Source organism: Bufo bufo, chromosome 7, assembly GCF_905171765.1.
Source record: "Bufo bufo chromosome 7, aBufBuf1.1, whole genome shotgun sequence".
NCBI classification, from domain to species: Eukaryota; Metazoa; Chordata; class Amphibia; order Anura; family Bufonidae; genus Bufo; species Bufo bufo.
Genome location: NC_053395.1, coordinates 210450849 through 210477491, shown reverse-complemented (window position 1 = coordinate 210477491; position 26643 = coordinate 210450849). Strand labels below are relative to the sequence as shown.

General features: G+C 45.1%; 1 protein-coding gene across 1 annotated transcript in view; it reads left to right on the top strand.

The window, feature by feature from the left end:
- Nucleotides 1–26643, top strand: part of ARHGAP15 (Rho GTPase activating protein 15) — an 842137-nt gene that overhangs the window by 105620 nt on the left and 709874 nt on the right. The window lies entirely within an intron of this gene.

Below are 26643 nucleotides of genomic sequence, written 5' to 3'. Positions count from 1 at the left end.
AGTTAACACTAGTGTGTTGTGAGAAAAAAAGATACTGCAAGCCTGAAGGCAAGTCAAAGCCAAGTGTGCAGACTGCAACACAAGAATTACCAGGGCCCATAAAGAGGGAAAGCCACAATGCCTGAGGGGAGAGTAAGCAGCTGTCACTTAAAGAGATAGTACATGTACGTAGACAACTGCCTCTGCATAATCCTACACCCTCATTGAGAAACTGTAACCATAATTGTGTTGTCTCATGTAAGACTGCAACCACTAAGACTGCTAAGACTGCTGCCTCTGTTGTAACCACTAAGCTTGTTGCCTCAAGTATGATTTGTAAAGATTGTTCGTTGTTCCTGTTAATCTCTTTCCATTTGTTCTTTCTGTCATTCTTTAATGGAGAGCCATGTATTTGACTCATAGAACTAAAATATCCTCTTTCTAAATGCCCTAATCGCCCCCTTCCCCCACCCCACACACACACACACACACACACACACCCCTCAGTCCTTACACATTGCAGTGTCAGTCAATGGAATAACACTTTTCCACCAAGAATAAGAACAGGTCAGCTATGTTGTTTGAGATCAGTTGGGTTCCCTGCTGTCTCTACAGATGGTGTGCCATACCAGTTTGCCATGGAAAAACTTCCCTGGCTCCTATTTTTAACCAATAACAAGGGGTATTGTGGGGAGTAATTTTAACTTAAAATGGGTTTGGATTGGGGTAAAGCAAAAAATATTTACTCACCTAACCGATCCCCAGATACTGCTCTGGTCCCTGCTCCTCTCCACTTCCAAGTGTTGAGTTCGACATGCTGGAAATGGCTTGTAAAACCCTCCATACCAATCACATCCCTCACCGATCCAGTAATGTTTTGCTTATATGGCAGCAATGACATGTTACACTTGGTGCTCGAAAGGAGGGGGACTTAAGTTTTTAAAAAATCTTTGACAACTGCCTTAATGCACATCCTTCTGTTGGATGGTACAAAAAACTGCAGCGGTATCTTTGGACTCCATTGTTTTGGCTACCATATGCAGGATGGGAAAAAAGACCACATGGCCATATTTTGGCACCAGCCGTCATCTTGGTAGTGGAGATGAATGTACACCCTAAATGTCCACTATTCACAACTCCTTAAGGAACAGGCCTCTTGTATTTGAGCCCTAGTAGCCAAGTTTTTGTTTTTTTCATCTTTGCATGGCTAGAGTTATAACTTTTTAATTTTTCCATCAGCTGGTGATATGAGGACTCAATGTCACCATTCCAGGATACATAAAATTGGAATTGAAAAACATTTATTATGACTTTTATATTTTTATAAAAACTGTGAGCTCGAACTCATTGTGCTTTGTTTTTTTTTATGGCATTTACCATGCTGGGGATCGCCATTAGCAACGGGCTACAAGTGCAGGATCTGCTCCCCTGGGTATAGATGCACAACTGCATATGGGGTTGAGCACTTCCTGCCTTTTAACACCACGCCATTTTTTGTAGTTTGTATATAGAAATGTTTGGAGGTATATAAACTCTATATTTAAATGTGCATGCTTTTCATCCGTAGGCAACATTTAGGTGCACCTGTGAGGCCTGGGCCTTATCAGTCTTGGGTGGGACTGACAGCCTCCTCCAGGGGCGTAGCTAGAAATGCATGGGCCCCATAGCAAAAAAAAATTATGGGCCCCCCCCCCCCTCTGTGCCATCCACAGATCCCCCTCCCCTAAATAGTGCCATCAACAGATCCCCCTCCCCTAAATAGTGCCATACACAGATCCCCCCTCCCCTAAATAGTGCCATCCACAGATCCCCCCTCCCCTAAATAGTGCCATCCACAGATCCTCCCTCCCCTAAATAGTGCCATCCACAGATCCCCCTCCCCTAAATAGTGCCATCCACAGATCCCCCTCCCCTAAATAGTGCCATCAACAGGTCCCCCCTCCCCTAAATAGTGCCATCCACAGATCCCCCCTCCCCTAAATAGTGCCATCCACAGATCCCTCTCCCCTAAATAGTGCCATCCACAGATCCCCCTCCCCTAAATAGTGCCATACACAGATCCCCCTCCCCTAAATAGTGCCATACACAGATCCCTCTCCCCTAAATAGTGCCATCCACAGATCCCTCTCCCCTAAACAGTGCCATCAACAGATCCCGCCTCCCCTAAATAGTGCCATCCACAGATCCCCCCTCCCCTAAATAGTGCCATCAACAGATTCCCCCTCCCCTAAATAGTGCCATCCACAGATCCCCCCTCCCCTAAATAGTGCCATCAACAGATCCCCCCCTCCCCTAAATAGTGCCATACACAGATCCCCCTCCCCTAAATAGTGCCATCCATAGATCCCTCTCCCCTAAATAGTGCCATCCACAGATCCCTCTCCCCTAAATAGTGCCATCCACAGTGCCATCCACACTCCCCTAAATAGTGCCATACACAGATTCCCCCTCCCCTAAACAGTGCCATCCACAGTATCAGGTGCCTCTCCCCCCCTTCCCCCCATGTGCCAGTATCAGGTGCCAAACCCCCCCCCCCCATGTGCCAGTATCAGGTCAGGTGCCAACCCCCCTCCCCCCATGTGCCAGTATCAAGTGCCCCCCCGCTCCCCCCATGGCAGTAACAGTCGGGTATTAAAAAAAATTAAATAAACACTTCTACTTACCTCCATATGTCAGCGATGTGATGCAGCCTCTTCCTGTGTCCCTCCCTGTATTGTGTCCCGCCCTGTATGTCCATATATGGAGTCACTGCTTGTATTTCAGAAAAGGTTTCTGCTGGGATTCGAACCCACGACCTTCTGTATCAGAGGCAGAGCACCTAACCACAAGACCATAAGAGAAGGCTTGCTGCTGGCTGAAAAATTATGAGACTTCTACTGTCATAGCTGGCTAAGTGTACATCTATACACATGACAGCTGCTCATATATAGAGATATAGCAGAGCTGAGTGTGCTGGGATAGCTGTCATATAGAGATATAGCAGTGCTGGGTGTGTTGGGGCAGCTGTCATGTGTATAGATGTACACTTAGCCAGCTATAACAGTAGAAGTGTCAAATTTTTTCATTCAGCTGCAATGCCTCCTTTATGGCTGTGAGGGTTAATGCTTTGCCTCTGATACACTGATACATTGGAGGTTGTGGGTTCGAATCCCAGACACATCAGGAGACTTTAGAATATATAGTAAGATTAAGAGCACATTAGCGAGGGGGCCTGAACATTAAGACCGCTGCTGTGAAGGGGCCCTGAACAGTAAGACATCGATATTTAACTAACTTGAAAATAAACTGTCGGGCCCCGAAGCAGCTGCTTCCCCGGTAGTTACGCCACCTCCTGGCTGCCTGTGTGTAGTGTCTGTGTGTGTTAAGAAAAAAAAAAAATAATAATAATTTGAATGCGGTCGGACGGGCCCCCTAGTGGCGTAGGGCCCCATAGCCACTGCTATGGTTGCTATGGCGATCCCTACGCCACTGGCCTCCTCCCATTGCAAGCATGGCTGCATGGTGGTGGTAACTGGGAGTTTTCTGTGAGTCGGACCTTACGCTCCTGTAACTCGCCCACTGGCTCCTGGTATTGCCCATACGGCACTGGTAGGTTAGTGTTAGGTCCCGAGCTACTTGAGATACCTTGGCGCGGTGCTCTGGCTCAGATATGTCCTTCATATAAGGATATATTGGCTGCATCCACAGTAGTGCACCTTCCTTATTAATGTTTATTTCATATAGCTATTTACATCCACACATTTTTCTATCTAGTGTAGGATGTCTTTTTGTGGTACCTGTGGTCCGCTGCGGGCATCCTCCACTGTATTCCTTTTTTCTGGGGATCTCCATTAGTAATGGGCCACAAGTGCAGGATCTGCTCCCCTGGGTATAGATGCACAACTGCATATGGGGTTGAGCACTTCCTGCCTTTTGATACCACGCCATTTTTTGTAGTTTGTATTTACCATGCTGGCCAGCACAGTTACAGTAATGCCTATGCTAAATATATATGTTTACTTATGTTTTATTATGTTGGCACTTTAAAAACACTTCACCTTATTCTTAAAGCTATAACTTTTTTGCTGACAGTTGTATGTATGTAGGTTGTATGACTTGTTTTCATTGGTACCATTTTGAGGTGATTACAACTTTTTGATCACTTTTTATTATGGTTTGCGGGAAGCAGAACTAACAAAATACACTAATTTTGGCCACTACAGGACCTGACCTTATGAAACACCAATGTGGGAAATAATATACTACAATATTTCTGTATTTCTGCAGTGCAAGTGTCAGTTTCACACTGACAGGCAACCTATTAGGGCCTGCGTCTGGCGTCAGTATATGGAAGACAATATGCCATGACAGCCATGTGGCTCTCTGTGATCGCATCACAAGCGGCCGAGGGACTCACAGGGACTGACAAAGTAAGTTTACATTGTGCCATACAGATAGCAAAAAAAAAAAAGGAAAATAAATAAAATAAATGTATGGACAGAGGGCCAATCTGGGGATCACTGCTGTAAGTGCTCCCAAAATAGAAGAACATTTGTAGCTTCCACAAAAATTTACATTCAAGAGATGTGAAACCTAAAAAAGAATAGTGTGAGCAGTGCTGGGACCACAAATACAGAGAATAAAGCATTATCTTTCTTTTATGTTGTTTTCTATTACAAATAATAGATTTGGAGAGGGGGGTATATGTATAATAACACAGTCATTAATGGGTGCCACAAACAAACAAAACAAAAACAAAGTAACATCTCATCATAATACACATAATGTATGTGTACTAGAGTGATGTCATCAGAGCTCACCAATTAGAATCAATGACAAATAAATCTATAATTTTGTCTATAATATTTAGTAATTATTTAGCTTATTAGTAATTATTTAGCATTATCAGATGAGCTATCTATCTATCTGTCTATACATTCTATCTATCTATCTATCTATCTATCTATCTATCTATACATTCTATCTATCTATCTACCTACCTATCTGTCTATCTACAGTCAGGTCCAAAAATATTGGGAAATCAACACAATTCTAACATTCTTGCCTCTATACACCACCACAATGGATTTGAAATGAAACAAACAAGATGTGCTTTACCTGCAGACTTACAGCTTTAATTTGAGGTTATTTACATCCAAATCAGGTGAACGGTGTAGGAATTACAACAGTTTGCATATGTGCCTCACACTTGTTAAGGGACCAAAAGTAATGGGACAATTGGCTTCTCAGCTGTTCCATGGCCAGGTGTGTGTTATTTTCCTCATTATCCCAATTACAATGAGCAGATAAAAGGTCCAGAGTTAATTTCAAGTGTGCTATTTGCATTTGGAATCTATTGCTGTCAACTCTCAAGATGAGATCCAAAGAGTTGTCACTATCAGTGAAGCAAGCCATCATTAGGCTGAAAAAAACAAAACAAACCCATCAGAGAGATAGCAAAAACATTAGGCGTGGCCAAAACAACTGTTTGGAACATTCTTAAAAAGAAGGAACGCACCGGTGAGCTCAGCAACACCAAAAGACCCAGATGACCACGGAAAACAACTGTGGTGGATGACCGAAGAATTATTTCCCTGGTGAAGAAAACATCCTTCACAACAGTTGGCCAGATCAAGAACACTCTCCAGGAGGTAGGTGTATGTGTGTCAAAGTCAACAATCAAGAGAAGACTTCACCAGAGTGAATACAGAGGGTTCACCACAAGATGTAAACCATTGGTGAGCCTCAAAAACAGGAAGGCCAGATTAGAGTTTGCCAAATGACATCTAATAAAGCCTTCACAGTTCTGGAACAACATCCTATGGACAGATGAGACCAAGACCAACTTGTACCAGAGTGATGGGAAGAGAAGAGTATGGAGAAGGAAAGGAACTGCTCATGATCCTAAGCATACCACCTCATCAGTGAAGCATGGTGGTGGTAGTGTCATGGCGTGGGCATGTATGGCTGCCAATGGAACTGGTCTTGTATTTATTGATGATGTGACTGCTGACAAAAGCAGCAGGATGAATTCTGAAGTGTTTCGGGCAATATTATCTGCTCATATTCAGCCAAATGCTTCAGAACTCATTGGACGGCGCTTCACACTGCAGATGGACAATGACCCAAAGCATACTGCAAAAGCAACCAAAGAGTTTTTTAAGGGAAAGAAGTGGAATGTTATGCAATGGCCAAGTCAATCACCGGACCTGAATCCGATTGAGCATGCATTTCACTTGCTGAAGACAAAACTGAAGGGAAAATGCCCCAAGAACAAGCAGGAACTGAAGACAGTTGCAGTAGAGGCCTGGCAGAGCATCACCAGGGATGAGACCCAGCGTCTGGTGATGGCTATGCGTTCCAGACTTCAGGCTGTAATTGACTGCCAAGGATTTGCAACCAAGTATTAAAAAGTAAATGTTTGATTTATGATTATTATTCTGTCCCATTACTTTTGGTCCCTTAACAAGTGGGAAACACATATGCAAACTGTTGTAATTCCTACACAGTTCACCTGATTTGGATGTAAATACCCTCAAATTAAAGCTGACAGTCTGTAGGTAAAGCACATCTTGTCCGTTTCATTTCAAATCCATTGTGGTGGTGTATAGAGCCAAAAATGTTAGAATTGTGTCGATGTCCCAATATTTATGGACCTGACTGTATCTATCTCAGAAATGAGGCAGCTCTCCAACTTATGTGAAAAGATGGTAGACCTGCTTTATTACCCCTGAACGCAATGTTTCAGTCCAACACAATGAGGCCTTTCTCAATATCTATCTATCTATCTATCTATATCATATCTATCTATCTATCTATCTATCTATCTACATTATCTCTATTCTTCTGAGTAGTTAAACTGTGTCCTATATGTTGACACCATCTTTATAGACTGCTTCTATAGGATCACCCTATAAATAATCTGAACAGACACTTCCTGGGTGACAACATTCATATCCATGCGCAAATAACATGAAGGATGCCCCATAACAGCAATTACTCACCAGCTGAGTGAAACATTCAGTTATGTTGCCAAAAATCCGGAATATGTTTTTCCATTAAAATTATATGACAAAGCGAACATTGATTTTGATTGGAGGGAAATGACAGCGGCATAGAGTGAGCGCTGATTATCCTGAAGACACTGTCATCTGGGATTGATTCCCTCTCTATTCCATTCTATAACGACTCTTGTAATACAGATGACCCCAAATCATGTTACCTTGTCATGTCTCGGCATGGATCAAGAAGAGATGGGCTGAAAATAGCTCAACGCTGACCTTGAACTTGACAGTAGCGAGAAGCATTTGTGCAGTTAATATTTGGTGTTTAAATGGCATTTAATGGTATTCTGCAGAGCGGCACAAGGGGGCAGGGCAGCACCACGTAAGACAAGCAAAAGTGCAAGATACAATGTACAGGGGCCGCTCTCTACAGTAAGCCTCCTCTATCAGGAACATAAGAAGACGAGCATGGCCACTTTTCTACTACTACTTTTCTACAAGCAAGATGAACCCTTACTGTAGAATCTTCCTTTAATTTTAGAAATGTGTGCAAATGTGTGGCTTTATTGCACTCCAGCGACATTAATGCATTTTCTGTATTATCTATATTTATTATTATTATTATTATTATTACAAAATTTAAATAACGTTCCACTGCTGCGCTCCTTAATATTTTGAGTGTGCTGTAGCAAATATCCTATCAGTATAGATTATTTTATATATAAATATAATTTTCCTATTGGCTTCTGTGTAGCTTCTGGGTTGTAATAAAAGTAACCTGCCCGTACTTGATGTGGTGAATATACAACAATAAATAGCAATCAACCCGCACTTACTAGTAGGCAACTGTCACTTTTTGTCGGGTATTGGTGCTGATATCACTTGGATGCTAGTTTTAATATTAATATTCCAAACCCACCGATACCTATTGCGCCAACTGCAATATGAATAGAAATAAGACTCCCACAAAAAAACGTCTGTGCCTTATTCCGATACATACAATTTAGTACCATGTTCCAAAGTGCTCAAAATGTGTCTGCTACAGTCACTTGCCTTGTTTGTATTTATATTTGTAGTGATCCTGCAGTTTAGTCCTGCCAATGAGCTCCTATTCTTAATCCTGCTTGCTTGCGTCTTCGGCTTCTGAACGTGGCGACGCCCCGGCCGGCGGCATTCGCTCATGTCTTAGAAGTCCTAGAACTGGCTTCCCAAAGTGTTGGTGTTTTCTGGTCCCCAGAGGCTGCCGTACATGTGTGACATCACACCAACACTTCGGTAGGTTGTAAGTGGACTTCGATCCGAATTTCAGGGAAAATTCGATTTGCTGCAAAGGCGAAGTTTGTCGTGCTTCATGGTACCGATTTTCTCTGCAATGGCGTTAAAATGAAAAAAATAAATGATACTTACCTCATCCATTTGATGATTTTTGCAGACTCCTGGTTAATGAATGTGTAGATCCGAAAGATATTTTGACAACCCCTTTAAAAGGAATCTCTTTAAATCAGGACATCTATTAGATGACCTACTTAAATGATGCCTGTGGGTGCTGAACATTGTAACTGCCTATGTACTCTCTCAATTATTTGCCTATATGTAATTCAATATACCATGTAAGAGTCAGTACTAGTGTTGAGCGAACCCGAACTGCAAAGTTCGGGTCCGTACCAAACTTTGTGAGTACTAGTGTTGATCACGAATATTCAAATTGCGAATTTTAATCGCGAATATCGCCACTTCGAGAATTCGCGAATATATAGAATATCGCTAAATATATTCGTAATCGCGAAAATTCGTTTTTTTTTTTTAAATACCAGTTCATGTGAATTTTTATGTGAATATTTTATGCGAATTTTATGCGAATTTTCGCAATCAAAAAAATAATGCCTGGAGATCATGAATTCGCGAATTCTCGAATATATGGCGAATATTCGCCCAAATATTCGCGAAATATCGCGAATTCGAATATTGCCCCTGCCGCTCATCACTAGTGAGTACGGATACCCGGACCCGAACCCGAACTTTGCAGCAAAAGTTCGAGTTCGGTGTTCACGCATTTAATAAAGCTTGTTGAACGGCTGCAGGGTAGCCAATCAACAAGCTTTTAAAGCGAACCTGTCACCAGGATTTTGTGCATAGAGCTGAGGACATGGGCTGCTAGATGGCCGCTAGCACATCTGCAATACCCAGTCCCCACAGCTCTCTGTGCTTTTATTGTGTTAAAAAACCGTTTTGATCCATATGCAAATGAACCTGATATGTGTCCTGTGTCCAGAGATGAGTCCAGCGGAAAGGAGCCCAGCACCGCCCCGCGTCCTCCGAATCTCCTCCTTGCTGGCTGACGTCACAGAGCTGGAGCGCCGAAATCTCGCGATGCGCGAGCTAGCGCATGCGTAGTTCGTTCCCTGTGCTGATGCCAGCACAGGGAATGAACATGATGCCAACATTGCGCATGCGCTAGCTCGCGCATCGCGAGATTTCGGCGCTCCAGCTCTGTGACGTCAGCCAGCAAGGAGGAGATTCGGAGGACACGGGGCGGTGCTGGGCTCCTTTCCGCTGGACTCATCTCCGGACACAGGACTCATATCAGGTTCATTTGCATATGGATCAAAACGGTTTTTTAACACAATAAGAGCACAGAGAGCTGTGGGGACTGGGTATTGCGGATGTGCTAGCGGCCATCTAGCAGCCCATGTCCCCAGCTCTATGCACAAAATCCTGGTGACAGGTTCCCTTTAAGCTGTGGGCACTTAGAAGCCATCACAGCCATGCCTAGTAATGGCATGGCTCTGATTGGCTGGTGCATCATGTGACCCAGCCTCTATACAAGCTGGATCACTTGTAGCACCGCCCATCAGCTCTGAGTAGTGCAGGGACAGGAAGCGGGCAGCTGATGTGAGGGAGAGTGTTAGGAATCTCATCTGGCTATTTATTCTGTGGGTGATTTACGGTGTTTTTTTTGTACCCCTGACACAGAAATATAATAACTAATCTGGCTGTTAATTCTGTGGGTGACCTATAGCGATTTTTTTCTGGGTGCAATGCACTATCTTTGTACCCCTAACACAAAAATATAATAGTTAATCCGTCTGTTAGTTCGGTGGGTGACATATACCCATTTTTGGTGTGAGGTACACCTGCACTGCATCCATGACAGGGAAATTAATATAGTTAATCTGTATGTTAGTTCAGTGAGTGACCTTAAAGAATGAGGAGAGCATCAAAAAAGGGACGTGGCCTTGGTCGTGGTGCTTCTGTTGTTGGTGGAGCTCCTGTTGCAGGGAGAGGATGTGGTCGATCTGTGCCAGCTACAAGCCCAAATTAAACACCTTCCTCAGGTGCACGTAGGCGACAGAACCTTCAGCGTTATTTTGTAGGCACGAATACCGGTGTGCGATTGGTGAGGCCAGAACAAGTAGAGGAGGTAGTAGATTGGGTGGCTGACAGTGCCTCCAGTTCCTTCAAATTGTCTCCCACCCGGTTCCCTGCTGAAAGCGCAGAGTTGGCACCTGCAGCCCCTGGGCATCTGTATTTCACCTCACCCCCTTGCAAATCAGGCAAGCAGTCTGAGCCCCAAGTCATGTAGCAGTCTCTTATGCTTTTTGATGACTCTGCTGGCAGGATTTCCGTGGGCCATCCACCTAGCCCTACCCTAGAAGTGGAAGAGATTGAGTGCACTGATGCCCAATCACTTATGTTTCAGGATGTGGACATGGGAGGACCACTGCAGCATGCCTCTGATGATGGCTCAGGGCCGTTTCTAGGGGCGGGCCGGGCGGCCGCCCAGGGCGCTGTCAGAAGGGGGGCGCCGGCAGGGGCGCCCTATTGTCGTTTCTCTGCCGTGCGCCCTGGCTCCCTCCCTCTGAGATCTCGCCTGCCCTGCGACCTGCGCCCGAGTGCCGAGTCCTCTCACTCTTCAGACAGTGCCCGTACGTACTACCGAGTCCAGTCACTCAGCTCCGGTACGTGCGGGCGGCACTTACTGACGTCACGCGCCTGCTCCACCACTAGGCGGCGCAGGCGCGTGACGTACAGTGAGTGAGTGAGCGCCGCACTGCCTGCCTGTTACCGCCCGCCCTGAGCCCCTGAGCAGTGCTGATTGCTGAAATGAAGCCTGCTGTGAGGCGAGTGATGGTCTGAGGGGGGGGGGGGGGGCATTAAGTTTAATAAGGATCACTATGGACATTATTTAGAATGGAGGCCGCTGTGTGTGTCATTACTCATTATAACTATAATGTCTGATAGGCCTAGTCCTGAGCTGAGTTATATTACCCTGCCCATGCCCTGTATAATAATGTACCCATCCCTGATACCCCTTAGTTATATTACCACGCTGGGTAATATAACTAAGGGGTATCAGGGTACATTATTATACAGGGCAGGGTAATATAACTCAGGACTAGGCCTATCAGACATTATACAGTTATAATGACACCCACAGCAGCCTCCATTCTAAATAATGTCCATAGTGATCCTTATTAAAAATAATGTCCCCCCACAGGCAGGCTCTGCGGGCGGCGGCGCTCACTCACTGTACGTCACGCGCCGCGTGACGTACAGTGAGTGAGGTGAGCACCGCTGCCCGCACTGCCTGCCTGTTACCGCCCGCCTGGAGCAGTGCTGAGAAAGAAGCCTGCTGTGAGTGATAGCCTGAGACTGTGGGACAGTGGGTCACTGTGACCGTCCGTGCAATGTGGTTACACATTTTTTACAATGGGGAGACACTTATTTCATCAAGCGGTTTCGAGTTTTTTTGACACTCGCCCTGAGAGAAATTTTACCGAGAAACTGCACTGTGATGGCGAAACACAGGTGCCAACTGCTGCGGCTTTATGCAGTGTGCAGACCGGCAAGGAGGGCAGGGGTGAAGAGTGGGTGGAATATGATGTGAAGGATGATGAGGTCCTAGACCCCACATGAAATCAAGGTCATGCGAGTGACGTGTGCAGTTCGGAGGAAGAGGTGGTGCTCACACAGCGCCAGCCGCACAGTAAAAGAGAGAGCAGGGTGCAAAAGCAGAGTTGCCGTCCCCTAGCCAGTACGCCTGCTACTGCCCACCAAGCCCAGGGACTGACCAAACCAAAGCCAACTCCAAGGAGTTTCCTTGCATGGCAGTTCTTCAGACAATGTGCTGATGACAAGATGCGAGTGCAATCGGAGCCTGAAGCGAGGCATAAATGTTCTAAACCTGAGCACCACCTGCATGACCAGGCATCTAAATGCAAAGCACGAGCTGCAGTGGAGTACACACCTCAAAAACCACGAAAGATCTCAGGCTCCTCCTGCTTCCTCTTGTGCTGCAGTCTCAGCCTCTTCCTTCCTCTCTGGAGTGACAGTGGCACTTGCCACCCCGCAAACAGAGGATGTGGCAGCAACACCACCACCTCCACTACCGTCACCAAGCATCTCCACACTGTCCCATGGAAGCGTTAAGCTGTCCATCCCCCAAACACTGGAGAGAAAGAGTAAGCACCCCCCTACCCACCAGCGATCCCTAGCCCTGAATCCCAGCATTTCAAAATTCCTGGCCTTTGAAATGCTGTAATTCCGTCTGGTGGAGACGGAGACTTTTAAAAACCTTATGGCGGTGGCTGTCCCACAGTACATGGATCCCAGCTGCCGCTTTTCCAGGCGAGCCATTCCAGCCCTGCACAACTGAGAGGCGGACAAAATGAGGTGTGCACTGTGCAACGCCATCTGTGGCAAGGTCGACATTACCACCGATACATGGACCAGTAATCACGGGCAGGGACATTATATCTCCCTAACTGCACACTGGGTAAATGCAGTGGCGGTTGGGCTTGAGGCGGATAGCAGTTTGGCGCATGTCCTTCCGCCACCAAGGATTGCAGGACATTTCTCATTGCCTCCTATTGCCTCCTCTACCGCCTCCTCATCCGGTCAGCGTAACAACTGCACCACTAACTTCAGCACAGCCAGGGGGAAATGAAAGCAGGCAGTTTTGAAACTCATCTGTTTGGGGGAAAAACCCCACACCACGCAGGAGCTGTGGACGAGCATGGAACAACAGACCAATGAGTGGTTGGTGCCACTGAGCCTCAAGCCCGGCCTGGTGGTGTGCGAAAACGGGCAAAATCCCATAGCAGCTCTGAGCCTAGCTGGTTTGCCTGGCGCATGTGCTGAATTTGGTGGTGCAGAGGTTCCTGAAAAATTACCCCAATATGTCAGAGCTGCTGCAGAAAGTGCGGGCCGTCTGTGCGCACTTTCGGTGTTCTCCTCCTGCTGCTGCTCGCCTGTCTGCGCTGCAGCGTAACTTCGGCCTTCACACTTACCGCCTCATATGCAACGTACCCACAAGGTGGAACTCCACCTTGCACATGCTGGAGAGACTGTGCGAGCAGCAGCAGGCTATAGTGGAGTTTCAGCTGCAGCAAGCACAGATGAGTCGCTCTGCGGAACAGCACCACTTCAACTACGAGTGGGCCTCCATGGGGGACGTGTGTGCCGTGTTGCGCTGCTTCGAGTACTCCACCAACATGGCCAGAGCCGATGACGCCGTCCTCAGCGTTACTATCCCACTTCTATGTCTTCTTGAAAAAAGACGCTTCGGGCGATGATGGAAGAGGATGTGGCACAGGAGGAAGAGGAGGAGGAAGAGGGATCATTTCCACGGTTAACAGGCCAGTCATTCACAAGTGGCTTGGAGGGTGGGTTCCGGCACCAACAGAGGTCAGGTAAACAACTGTCCAGCTAGGACACAGTACTGGAGGATGAGAAGGAGGAGGAGGATGATGAGGAGGAACCGTGTTCACAGCAGGGTGGCATCCAAAGCAGCTCATGGGCATCACTGGAGCGTGGCTGGGGGATACAGAGGACACAGAAGATACACCTCCCACAGAGGACAGCTTGTCGTTGCCTCTGGGCAGCCTGGCACACATGAGCGACTGCATGCTGCAGTGCCTGCGCAACGACCACTGAGTTGCCCACATTCTAACCAGTGCTGATTACTGGGTGGCCACTCTGCTGGATCCCCGCTACAAGGACAACGTGCCATTCTTAATTCCGTCACTTGAGTGTGATCGGAAGATGCATGACAAGCGCATGCTGGTAGACGCGCGGCTGATGGCATTCCCACCTGACAGCGGGGGCTCAGTGGTAGCACAAGGCGGAGGCAGGAGGCGGCAGCACCTCAGAGAAGCCGGCAGCACCTCAGAAGGGAGGGTTAGCATGGCTGAAATGTGGAAAAGCTTTGTCAGCACGCCACAACAACCAGCACCACCAGCTGATACGGAACGTCTTATCAGGAGGCAGCATTTCAGCAAAATGGTGGAACAGTATGTGTATACACGCCTACACATACTGACTGATGGGTCTGACTATTCAACTTCTGGATCTCCAAATTGGCCACTTGGTCTGAGCTTGCCCTTTACGCCTTGGAGGTGCTGGCCTGCTCTGCGGCCAATGTATTGTCCAAACGTGTGTTTAGCACGGCAGGGGGGGTGATCACAGACCACCGCAGCCGCCTGTCCACAGTCAATGTGGACAAGCTCACGGTCATTAAAATGAACCAGGCATGGATCCCACAAGACTTTTCCGTACCTTGTGCTGAATAGACAAGTATACCGGCCGCACCCAGCCATTGTTATACTCCAGCGCACTTTCTCTTTGTGTTCTCTTTTCCATTTCCCAATGTTTTGGGGCCTTCCCAAATTTATAAAAAATAAATAATTAAAGGAAAGGAAACAAACAAAAAATTTTGTCTTGGCTATCTCCTCCTCCTCCACGGCAGCTTCCACCTACACCGCCACGTCTACCGCCTCCTCAACCTCCTACTCCACTTTGACCTCTGTCTCCTAGTTCAAGACTATTATTTTAATTTTTTTTTATATTCTATGTTAATTTAAGTCATTTCCCTACCCTCATTTTTTTCAGGGCAATTGTCCCGCTCTTACCCCCATTTTGCTTTCTTTTGCAGTCCTCTAGCCCTTACTATGACATTTTACAGCCATTTTAGTGCACCAAAGTTTGAGTCCTCATTGACTTCAATGGGGTTCGGGTTCAGATTCGAGTTTGGGTCGAGTTTGGTTCGAACTTTGACCCGAAGTTAGGTCGAACCCGGCGAACCCGAACATCCACGGGCCCGCTCATCCCACCTCTGAGACCTGCACCTACAACGAGAACGGAATGGGGAGAGCTGTGGCTGGAGAACACCGCATTTCCCAGGGTCCGTCCACCACCAAGTGCTGCTCCCCGCTGCTCCCATAGAAGTGAATGGGAGCTCACCACGCATGCCCGGCCCCATGCTCACATTCATTTCTATGGGGTAAACGAAAATAGCTGAGCCAGTGCTCGGCTATTTTCGGTGGCCCCATACAAATGAATGGAGGGTGGCTGCGCATGCACAGTGCGCCCTCCATTCATTTCCCTGCTCCATTCTCATTGTAGGTGCTGGTCCCTGAGGTGGGACCCGCACCTATCAGACAATGGGGGCATATCCTAGCGATATGCCCCCATTGTCTGAGATGGCAAAACCCCTTTAAGGATTCAGCAATGAAGAAGAGAAGTTTTTTTACAGAGCGCTGGAGATTTTTTTTTGTTTTGAATTTGTAGTACTGTAATACAGTGACGTACCTAAAGTATTTGACACCTGGGGCGGGTTCTTTCTCTGATATATATATATATATATATATATATATATATATACAGGGGAAACTAAAAAAAATTGAATATTGTGCAAAAGTTCATTTATTTCAGTAATGCAACTTAAAAGGTGAAACTAACATACAGTGGCGATCAAAATTAGAGAACAACACACATTTCCGTAATGATAGTGTAGTCCTATGTGAATATATCCGAACATGAGTAAAAAAGCAGTATTTTAAGATAATTTCATAAATTGTATTTATTCTAAAGCACAGAATAAAAATGTGAATGAGATAATTGAAAAAGAACACTGATCAAAATTAGAGAACATTTTCAGATACCTGCAAGTTAGGGTGGGTTCACACTAGCGTTAGGAATTCCGTTATGGCTTTCCGTTATAACATGATTATAACGGAAAATAACGGAATCCATAAGATCGAAGGACGGATTTGTTCTTCTGCCTATAGACTTGTATTATAACGGAATTCAAAACGGAAGCCTTTAAAAGGCTTTCCGTTTTGCTCTCCGTCCTAATAGAAGTCTATGGGAAAGCATAACGGATCCATCTGGGTTCAGTTATGCAAGACGGAAAAGTCTTGTCGACAGGACTTTGTTTTCCGTCTTGCATAACGGGACCAAGACCGATCCGTTATGATTACCATAGACTTCTATTATGACGGAAAGCAAAACGAAATGCCTTTTAAAGGCTTCCGTTTTGAATTCAGTCATAATACAAGTCTATAGGCAGAAGAACGGATCCGTCCTTCCATCTTATGGATTTCGTTATTTTCCGTTATAACCATGTTATAACGGAAAGCCATAACGGAATCCCTAATGCTAGTGTGAACCCCCTCTTATTGGTGTTAATCTAGCAACTGGTGCTAATTTACTTAATGATCTGACAAACCCTATATAACTGGCAGCCTAACTTTCCAGTTTTCACTGACTTTGCCAAAATGGTGTGCCGTTCCAAAGTGACTGAAACCCTCCGGCAGCAGGTTGTCCAGATGAATGCCAAAGGGGTGACCCTATCAGCCATAGCAAGAGAAGTTGGTGGTTCCAAGTCTGTGATTTCTAGAATATAGCATCTTTACAACATCACAAACTCATTCAAGTCCCCCAAGAAGGCTGGTCGCCCTCGAAAGACAAATGCAAGAGAGGACAGGATAATGCGGAGAATCTCCATGGGTAATCGGTTCAACACTGCAGCTGGAATTGCTCGCCAGTTCCGCACTGAACAGGGTAAGGATCTGTCTCATCATACAGGGTCTCGACATTGGACTGCAAGCCCACTGTGCCGTGACCAAACCTCTCATTAGCAGAAAGAATTAAAAGGCTAGACTCACCTTTGCTGAGGAGCATGTTGTGTGGACAGAGGAGAAGTGCTCCAGAGTTCATTTTAGTGATGAAAGCAAGTTTAATTTATTTGGGTCTGATGGGAAACATTATGTTCATCGACAAACTGGGGAAAGACTGAACCCAAAGTGTGTAAAGAAGTCAGTGAAAGGTGGAGGAGGAAGTGTCATGGTTTGGGGAATGTTTTCTGCAGCAGGAGTTGGACCTCTCATACAGCTACATGGCAGAGTGAATGCAAGTGTGTATCAGAACCTTCTTCAACAACACATGGTTCCTTCCTTGCATTCATCACTCAATCAGCCAGCAATTTTCATGCAGGACAATGCCCCCCGTCACCCAGCAAAACGGGGAAAGAAGTTCCTTGAAACTGAAAGCATTGAAACAATGTAATGGCCGCCCAGAGTCCTGATCTAAACCCAATAGAAACCTCTGGAAAATCCAAAGTTATTGTCAAGAAATCCACAACAGTCACAGAACTGTTGAAGAGACTGGAAGAAGAGTGGAGCAAAATCACAGCAGAGCAGTGTGAGAGACGAGTGATGTCCTGTGGCCGCAGATGTGCCGAAGTCATTCAAAGCAAGGGCCTGTACACTTCTACTGATTGGTGACTGGTGTTACCTTCAGAAAATTTAGTTAGAATCTTTCTCTGTGCTACAGTCATTGCTGTTCTCTAATTATGATCATCAGGTTTTTTGAAAAATAAAGGTTTTTTGTTGATATACTTTGGTTATTTTGGAAAACACTGTTCTAATGGCATGGTGTACCCCTTACAAAAAGTCCTTCAAATGATGATCAATGTAGATTACATTATATCTGAAAAAATCAAGTGTTCATAAATCGTTCTCTAATTTTGATCGCCACTGTATAAGATAGACTCATTACATGCAAAGCGAGATATTTCAAGCCTTTGTCTCTTATATATATAAAAATGAGTTTCTGTCACATAGGGCACAACTACACTGCGACAATTTTTCGAATGATAATCTTCTATGGTGTAGCACTGTGACATGTGATATGCTGCGACTGTGACACCACAGTCACAGAAAAATCCATCTTGGATGGATTTTTTGCGATTGTCGTGCGCAGTCGGATCATGTCGCAAGTCGCAGTGTGACACAGTAGCCTATCATTCTAAAAATTGTTTTGCGACATTGGTGCGTCAAAATGTTGCACAACACACGTCGTCGTGTAGCCCTAGCCTTAAAAGGACAGGGCACTATGGATGTCACTGTTAAGGGGGCAGGGGCTACTATTAAAGGGGCAGCTGCTGTGAACGTCACTGTTAAGGGGCAGGGGCCACTATTAAAAGGGCAGCTGCTGTGGAGCTCACTGTTAAAGGGTCGTTCACTGTGGATGTTACTGTTAAGGGGGCAGGCCGCTGTGGAGGTCACTGTTAAAGGGGCGGGTACTGTGGAGGTCACTGTTAAGGGGGCAGGGGTCAGTGTTAAGTCAACAGGGTACTATGAGGTCACTGTTAAGGTAGCGGAGTACTGTGTTGGTCACTATTACGGTATCGGGGTATTGTGGAGGTCACTGTTAAGGGAACGGGGTACTGTGGCAGTCACTGTTAAAGTCTCCTATGGAGGTCAGTGTTAAGGGGCAGGGTGCTGTATAGGTCACTGTTAAGGGGGCGGGCCCCTGAAGAGGTCAATGTCAAGGGAGTGTGGTACTGTGAAACTCACTGTTAAAGGGGCAAACTGCTGTGAAGGTCAAAGGTAAGGGGATGGGCTGCTGTGGAGGTCCCATTTTAAGGAGGCGGGGCACTGTGGGGGGGTCAGTGTTAAGGGTTTATTAGCTGTGGAGTTCACTGTTAAAGAGGGAGGGTACTGTAGAGGTCACTGTTATGGGGGATACTGTTGATATCTTTTAACGACACACAGAAACATTAAATTAAATAGATTAAATATACCCGTGTGAAGCCGGGTCCTTCTACTAGTCTCTCTATATATAAAAAATGAGTTTCTGTCTTTCTCGTCTGTCTGTCTGTCTGTTCTTTATGCGCGACCAAACGACTGGGCCGATCTTCACTAAATTTGGCATACAGGTACATCAGGTGTCCGGGAAGGTTTTAGACCGGGTCTCAGCTCTCTAGAATGTACCGTTCCTGAGATATTCCCAAAAAACTACCTGCATTAGCCAATACAAGCCTGCAAGTCTTTCTCTTCATATCCCAACTGCCATACACATGGTCACATGTCCCTTATTAGCCAATAGAAGCTTGCAGACTCTTAGTCTACACATACACACAGTTTTACTCCAGGTTTCCATAACAACCCAGCCGTTTTTCTTCACTGCTGTAGGTCAGCTTTAGGCTAGGGCTACATGACGACAATATGTCGCACGACACATAGGGCACAACTACACTGCTACATGCATCCATCTTGGATGGATTTTTTGTGACTGTCGTGTCACAGTTGCAGCATGTCGCAGTGTGACATTATAGGCTATCATTATAAAAATTGTTGCGCAACATTGGTATGACAAAATGTCGTGCGACACATGTTGTCATGTAGCCCTAGCCTTAAAGGGACAGAGCGCTGTGGAGGTCACTGTTACGGGGGCAGGGTCCACTATTAAAGGGACAGCTGCTGTGGAGGTCACTGTTAAGGGGCAGGGGCCACTATTAAAGGGGCAGCTGCTGTGGAGGTCACTGTTAAAGGGACGGGCACTGTGGAGGTCACTGTTAAAGGGGTGTTCACTATGGATGTTACTGTTAAGGAGGCAGGCCGCTGTGGAGGTCACTGTTAAAGGGGAGGGCACTGTGGAGGTCACTGTTAAGGGGGCAGGGGCCACTAATAAAGGGGCAGCTGCTGTGGAGGTCACAGTTAAGGCAGTGGGGTACTGTGAAGGTCACTGTTAAGGCAGTGGTGTACTGTGGAGGTCACAGTTAGAGGGACGGGTGCTGTGGAGGTCTCTGTTAAGGGGAGAGGGAACAGTGGAGGTCACAGATAAGGGAACGGTCCCCTATGGAGGTCAGTGTTAAGAGGTTGGGGTGCTGTAGAGGTCACTGTTAAGGAGGGGTGTTCCCCTGAGGAGGTTAATGTCAAGGTAGTGGGGTGCTGTGAAACTCACTGTTAAAGGTGCAGGCCGCTATGAAGGTCAAAGGTAAGGGGATGGGCTGCTGTGGAGGTCCCATTTTAAGGAGGCGGGGCACTGTGGGGGGGTGTTCAGTGTTAAGGGGTGAGGGGATGTGAAGTTCACTGTTAAGGGGGCGGGGTGCTGTAGAGGTCACTGTTATGGGGGATACTGTCAATATCTATTAACGACACACAGAAACATTAAATGAAAAAGATGAAATATACCCGTGCAAAGCCGGGTCCTTCTGCTAGTTTGTTATAATTTGGATGATTATGGCTTACAGCTTATAAAAACCCCAAATTTACAATCTCAGAAAATTATAATATTGTGAAAAGGTTCAATTATATTCTAGGCTCAAAGTGTCACACTCTAGTCAGTTAATTAATCTATAACACCTGCAAAGGGTTCCTGAGCCTTTAAATTGTCTCTCAGTCTGGTTCAGTAATGGGAAAGACTGCTGACCTGACAGTTGTGCAGAAAACCATGACTGACACTCTCTATAAGGAGGGAAAGCCTCAAAAGGTAATTGCAAAAAAGTTGGATGTTTCCAAAGTGCTGTATCAAAGCACATTAATAGAAAGTTATGTGGAAGTGACAAGTGTGAAAGAAAAAGGTGCACAAGCAGCAGGGATGACCGCAGCCTGGAGAGGATTGTCAGGAAAAGGCCATTCAAAAGTGTTGAGGACTTTCACAAGGAGTGGACTGAGGCTGGAGTTAGCGCATCAAGAGTCACCACACACAGACGGATTCTGGACATGGGCTTCAAATGTCATATTCCTCTTGTCAAGCCTCTCCTGAACAACAAACAACATCAGAAACGTCTTACCTGGGCTAAAGAAAAAAAGAACTGTTCTGTTGCTCGGTGGTCCAAAGTCCTCTTTTCTGATGAGAGCAACTTTTGCATCTCATTTGGAAACCAAGGACTCAGAGTCAAGATGCTTGAAGTCCAGTGTGAAGTTTCCACAGTCTGTATGATTTGGGGAGCCATGTCATCTGCTGGTGTTGGTCCACTGTGCTTCATTAAGTCCAGAGTCAACACAGCCGTCTACCAGGAGATATTGGAGCACTTCATGCTTCCTTCCGCAGACGAGCTTTATGGAGATGGTGACTTCATTTTCCAGCAGGACTTGGCACCTGCCCACACTGCCAAAAGTACAAAAAACAAGGTTCAATGACCATGGGATTACTGTGCTTGATTGGCCAGCAAACTCGCCTGACCTGAACCCCACAGAGAATCTATGGGGCATTGCCAAGAGAAAGATGAGAGACATGAGACCGAACAATGCAGAAGAGCTGAAGCATCCTGGTCTTCCTTAACACCTCAGCAGTGCTATAGGCTGATAGCATCCATGCCACGCCGCAGTAATTGATGCAAAAGGGGCCCAAACCAAGTACTGAGTACATATGCATGATTATATTTTTCAGTGGTCCTACAATTTTCTATTTCATGTAATATTCAAATTTTTGAGATTGTGAATTTGGGGTCTTCATAAGCGGTAAGCCATAATCATCCAAATTCTAACAAATAAAGGCTTGAAATATCTCACTTTGCATGTAATGAGTCTATTTCATATATTAGTTTCACCTTTTAAGTTGCATTACTAAAATAAATGAACTTTTCCACAATATTTAAATTTTTCGAGTTTCACCTGTATATATACAGTCGTGGCCAAAAGTTTTGAGAATTACATAAATATTGGAAATTGGAAAAGTTGCTGCTTAAGTTTTTATAATAGCAATTTGCATATACTCCAGAATGTTATGAAGAGTGATCAGATGAATTGCATAGTCCTTCTTTGCCATGAAAATTAACTTAATCCCAAAAAAAACCTTTCCACTGCATTTCATTGCTGTCATTAAAGGACCTGCTGAGATCATTTCAGTAATCGTCTTGTTAACTCAGGTGAGAATGTTGACGAGCACAAGGCTGAGGATCATTATGTCAGGCTGATTGGGTTAAAATGGCAGAATTGACATGTTAAAAGGAGGGTGATGCTTGAAATCATTGTTCTTCCATTGTTAACCATGGTGACCTGCAAAGAAACGCGTGCAGCCATCATTGCGTTGCATAAAAATGGCTTCACAGGCAAGGATATTGTGGCTACTAAGATTGCACCTCAATCAACAATTTATAGGATCATCAAGAACTTCAAGGAAAGAGGTTCAATTCTTGTTAAGAAGGCATCAGGGTGTCCAAGAAAGTCCAGCAAGCGCCAGGATCGTCTTCTAAAGAGGATTCAGCTGCGGGATCGGAGTGCCACCAGTGCAGAGCTTGCTCAGGAATGGCAGTAGGCAGGTGTGAGCGCATCTGCACGCACAGTGAGGCGAAGACTTTTGGAAGATGGCCTGGTGTCAAGAAGGGCAGCAAAGAAGCCACTTCTCTCCAAAAAAAACATCAGGGACAGATTGATCTTCTGCAGAAAGTATGGTGAATGGACTGCTGAGGACTGGGGCAAAGTCATATTCTCCAATGAAGCCTCTTTCCGATTGTTTGGGGCATCTGGAAAAAGGCTTGTCCGGAGAAGAAAAGGTGAGCGCTACCATCAGTTCTGTGTCATGCCAACAGTAAAGCATCCTGAGACCATTCATGTGTGGGGTTGCTTCTCATCCAAGGGAATGGGCTCACTCACAATTTTGCCCAAAAACACAGCCATGAATAAAGAATGGCACAAAAACACCCTCCAACAGCAAATTCTTCCAACAATCCAACAACAGTTTGGTGAAGAACAATGCATTTTCCAGCACGATGGAGCACCGTGCCATAAGGCAAAAGTGATAACTAAGTGGATCGGGGACCAAAACGTTGACATTTTGGGTCCATGGCCTGGAAACTCCCCAGATCTTAATCCCATTGAGAACTTGTGGTCAATCCTCAAGAGGCGGGTGGACAAACAAAAACCCACTAATTCTGACAAACTCCAAGAAGTGATCATGAAAGAATGGGTTGCTATCAGTCAGGAATTGGCCCAGAAGTTGATTGAGAGCATGCCCAGTCGGATTGCAGAGGTCCTGAAAAAGAAGGGCCAACACTGCAAATACTGACTCTTTGCATCAATGTCATGTAATTGTCGATAAAAGCCTTTGAAACGTATGAAGTGCCTGTAATTATATTTCACTACATCACAGAAACAACTGAAACAAAGATCTAAAAGCAGTTTAGCAGCAAACTTTGTGAAAACTAATATTTGTGTCATTCTCAAAACTTTTGGCCACGACTGTATATACAGTACAGACCAAAAGTTTGGACACACCTTCTCATTCATAGAGTTTTCTTTATTTTCATGACTGTGAAGGCATCAAAACTATGAATTAACACATGTGGAATTATATACATAACAAACAAGTGTGAAACAACTGAAAATATGTCATTTTCTAGGTTCTTCAAAGTAGCCACCTTTTGCTTTGATTACTGCTTTGCACACTCTTGGCATTCTCTTGATGAGCTTCAAGAGGTAGTCCCCTGAAATGGTCTTCCAACAGTCTTGAAGGAGTTCCCAGAGATGCTTAGCACTTGTTGGCCCTTTTGCCTTCACTCTGTGGTCCAGCTCACCCCAAACCATCTCGATTGGGTTCAGGTCCGGTGACTGTGGAGGCCAGGTCATCTGGCGCAGCACCCCATCACTCTCCTTCATGGTCAAATAGCCCTTACTTTCAAAGTTTTCCCAATTTTTCGGCTGACTGACTGACCTTAATTTCTTAAAGTAATGATGGCCACTCGTTTTTCTTTACTTAGCTGCTTTTTTCTTGCCATAATACAAATTCTAACAGTCTATTCAGTAGGACTATCAGCTGTGTATCCACCTGACTTCTCCTCAACGCAACTGATGGTCCCAGCCCCATTTATAAGGCAAGAAATCCCACTTATTAAACCTGACAGAGCACACCTGTGAAGTGAAAACCATTTCAGGGGACTACCTCTTGAAGCTCATCAAGAGAATGCCAAGAGTGTGCAAAGCAGTAATCAAAGCAAAAGGTGGCTACTTTGAAGAACCTAGAATATGACATATTTTCAGTTGTTTCACACTTGTTTGTTATGTATATAATTCCACATGTGTTAATTCATAGTTTTGATGCCTTCAGTGTGAATCTACAATTTTCATAGTCATGAAAATAAAGAAAACTCTTTGAATGAGAAGGTGTGTCCAAACTTTTGGTCTGTACTGTATATATATATATATATATACACTCACCTAAAGAATTATTAGGAACACCATACTAATACAGTGTTGGACCCCCTTTTGCCTTCAGAACTGCCTTAATTCTACGTGGTATTGATTCAACAAGGTGCTGATAGCATTCTTTAGAAATGTTGGCCCATATTGATAGGATAGCATCTTGCAGTTGATGGAGATTTGAGGGATGCACATCCAGGGCACGAAGCTCCAGTTCCACCACATCCCAAAGATGCTCTATTGGGTTGAGATCTGGTGACTGTGGGGGCCATTTTAGTACAGTGAACTCATTGTCATGTTCAAGAAACCAATTTAAAATGATTCAAGCTTTGTGACATGGTGCATTATCCTGCTGGAAGTAACCATCAGAGGACGGATACATTTTCTCATTCTGTTTACGCCAAATTCGGACTCTACCATTTGAATGTCTCAACAGAAATCGAGACTCATCAGACCAGGCAACATTTTTCCAGTCTTCAACAGTCCAATTTTGGTGAGCTCGTGCAAATTGTAGCCTCTTTTTCCTATTTGTAGTGGAGATGAGTGGTACCCGGTGGGGTCTTCTGCTGTTGTAGCCCATCCGCCTCAAGTTTGTGTGTGTTGTGGCTTCACAAATGCTTTTCTGCATACCTCGGTAGTAACGAGTGTTTTTTTTAGTCAACGTTGCTCTTCTATCAGCTTGAATCAGTCGGCCCATTCTCCTCTGACCTCTAGCATCCACAAGGCATTTTTGCCCACAGGACTGCCGCATACTGGATGTTTTTCCCTTTTCACACCATTCTTTGTAAACCCTAGAAATGGTTGTGCGTGAAAATCCCAGTAACTGAGCAGATTGTGAAATACTCAGACCGGCCCGTCTGGCACCAACAACCATGCCACGCTCAGAATTGCTTAAATCACCTTTCTTTCCCATTCTGACATTCAGTTTGGAGTTCAGGAGATAGTCTTGACCAGGACCACACCCCTAAATGCATTGAAGCAACTGCCATGTGATTGGTTGACTAGATATTGACTGAGAAATAGAACAGGTGTTCCTAATAATTCTTTAGGTGAGTGTACAGTACAGACCAAAAGTTTGGACACACCTTCTCATTCAAAGAGTTTTCTTTATTTTCATGACTATGAAAATTGTAGATTCACACTGAAGGCATCAAAACTATGAATTAACACATGTGGAATTATATACATAACAAACAAGTGTGAAACAACTGAAAATATGTCATATTCTAGGTTCTTCAAAGTAGCCACCTTTTGCTTTGATTACTGCTTTGCACACTTTTGGCATTCTCTTGATGAGCTTCAAGAGGTAGTCCCCTGAAATTGTTTTCACTTCTCAGGTGTGCCCTGTCAGGTTTAATAAGTGGGATTTCTTGCCTTATAAATGGGGTTGGGACCATCAGTTGCGTTGAGGAAAAGTCAGGTGGATACACAGCTGATAGTCCTACTGAATAGACTGTTAGAATTTGTATTATGGCAAGAAAAAAGCAGCTAAGTAAAAAAAAACGAGTGGCCATCATTACTTTAAGAAATGAACGTCAGTCAGTCAGCCGAAAAATTGGGAAAACGTTGAAAGTAAGGGCTATTTGACCATGAAGGAGAGTGATGGGGTGCTGCGCCAGATGACCTGACCTCCACAATCCCCGGACCTGAACCCAATCGAGATGGTTTGGGGTGAGCTGAACCGCAGAGTGAAGGCAAAAGTGCTAAGCATCTCTGGGAACTCCTTCAAGACTGTTGGAAGACCATTTCAGGTGACTACCTCTTGAAGCTCATCAAGAGAATGCCAAAAGTGTGCAAAGCAGTAATCAAAGCAAAAGGTGGCTACTTTGAAGAACCTAGAATATGACATATTTTTGTGTTGTTTCACACTTGTTTGTTATGTATATAATTCCACATGTGTTAATTCATAGTTTTGATGCCTTCATAGTCATGAAAATAAAGAAAACTCTTTGAATGAGAAGGTGTGTCCAAACTTTTGGTCTGTACTGTATATATATATATATATATATATATAATACACCGTTAGAAAGCTGTCACAATTGCTTACTCCAGTGCTATATTTCTTAGTTTTCTTTCTTACCTTCTCGCTGTGCAGAGAAATCAGTGATTACAGCCCAGCATCGTCGCTAGGCGGAGCAAAATACCTCCTTCACTATACAATTGTACAATCGGGGGGGGGGGGGGGGGCTTCCTTTAGGCCCCCACACACTATAATGCCCCCTGTGACCCCCACACACTATGTAATGCCCCTGTGCCCCCCCCCCACACACTATATAATGCCCCATTGTGGCCTTACACACAGTATGATGTTCCCCTGTTACCTCCACACAGTATAATGCCCCTGTGGCCCCCCCACACTATAATGCCCCATTGTGGCCCCACACACAATATAATGTTCCCATGTGGCCAACACACATGTAAATGTCTCTCAGTGGCCTTTACACAGTATAATGTCCCCCTGTAGCTCGCCACAC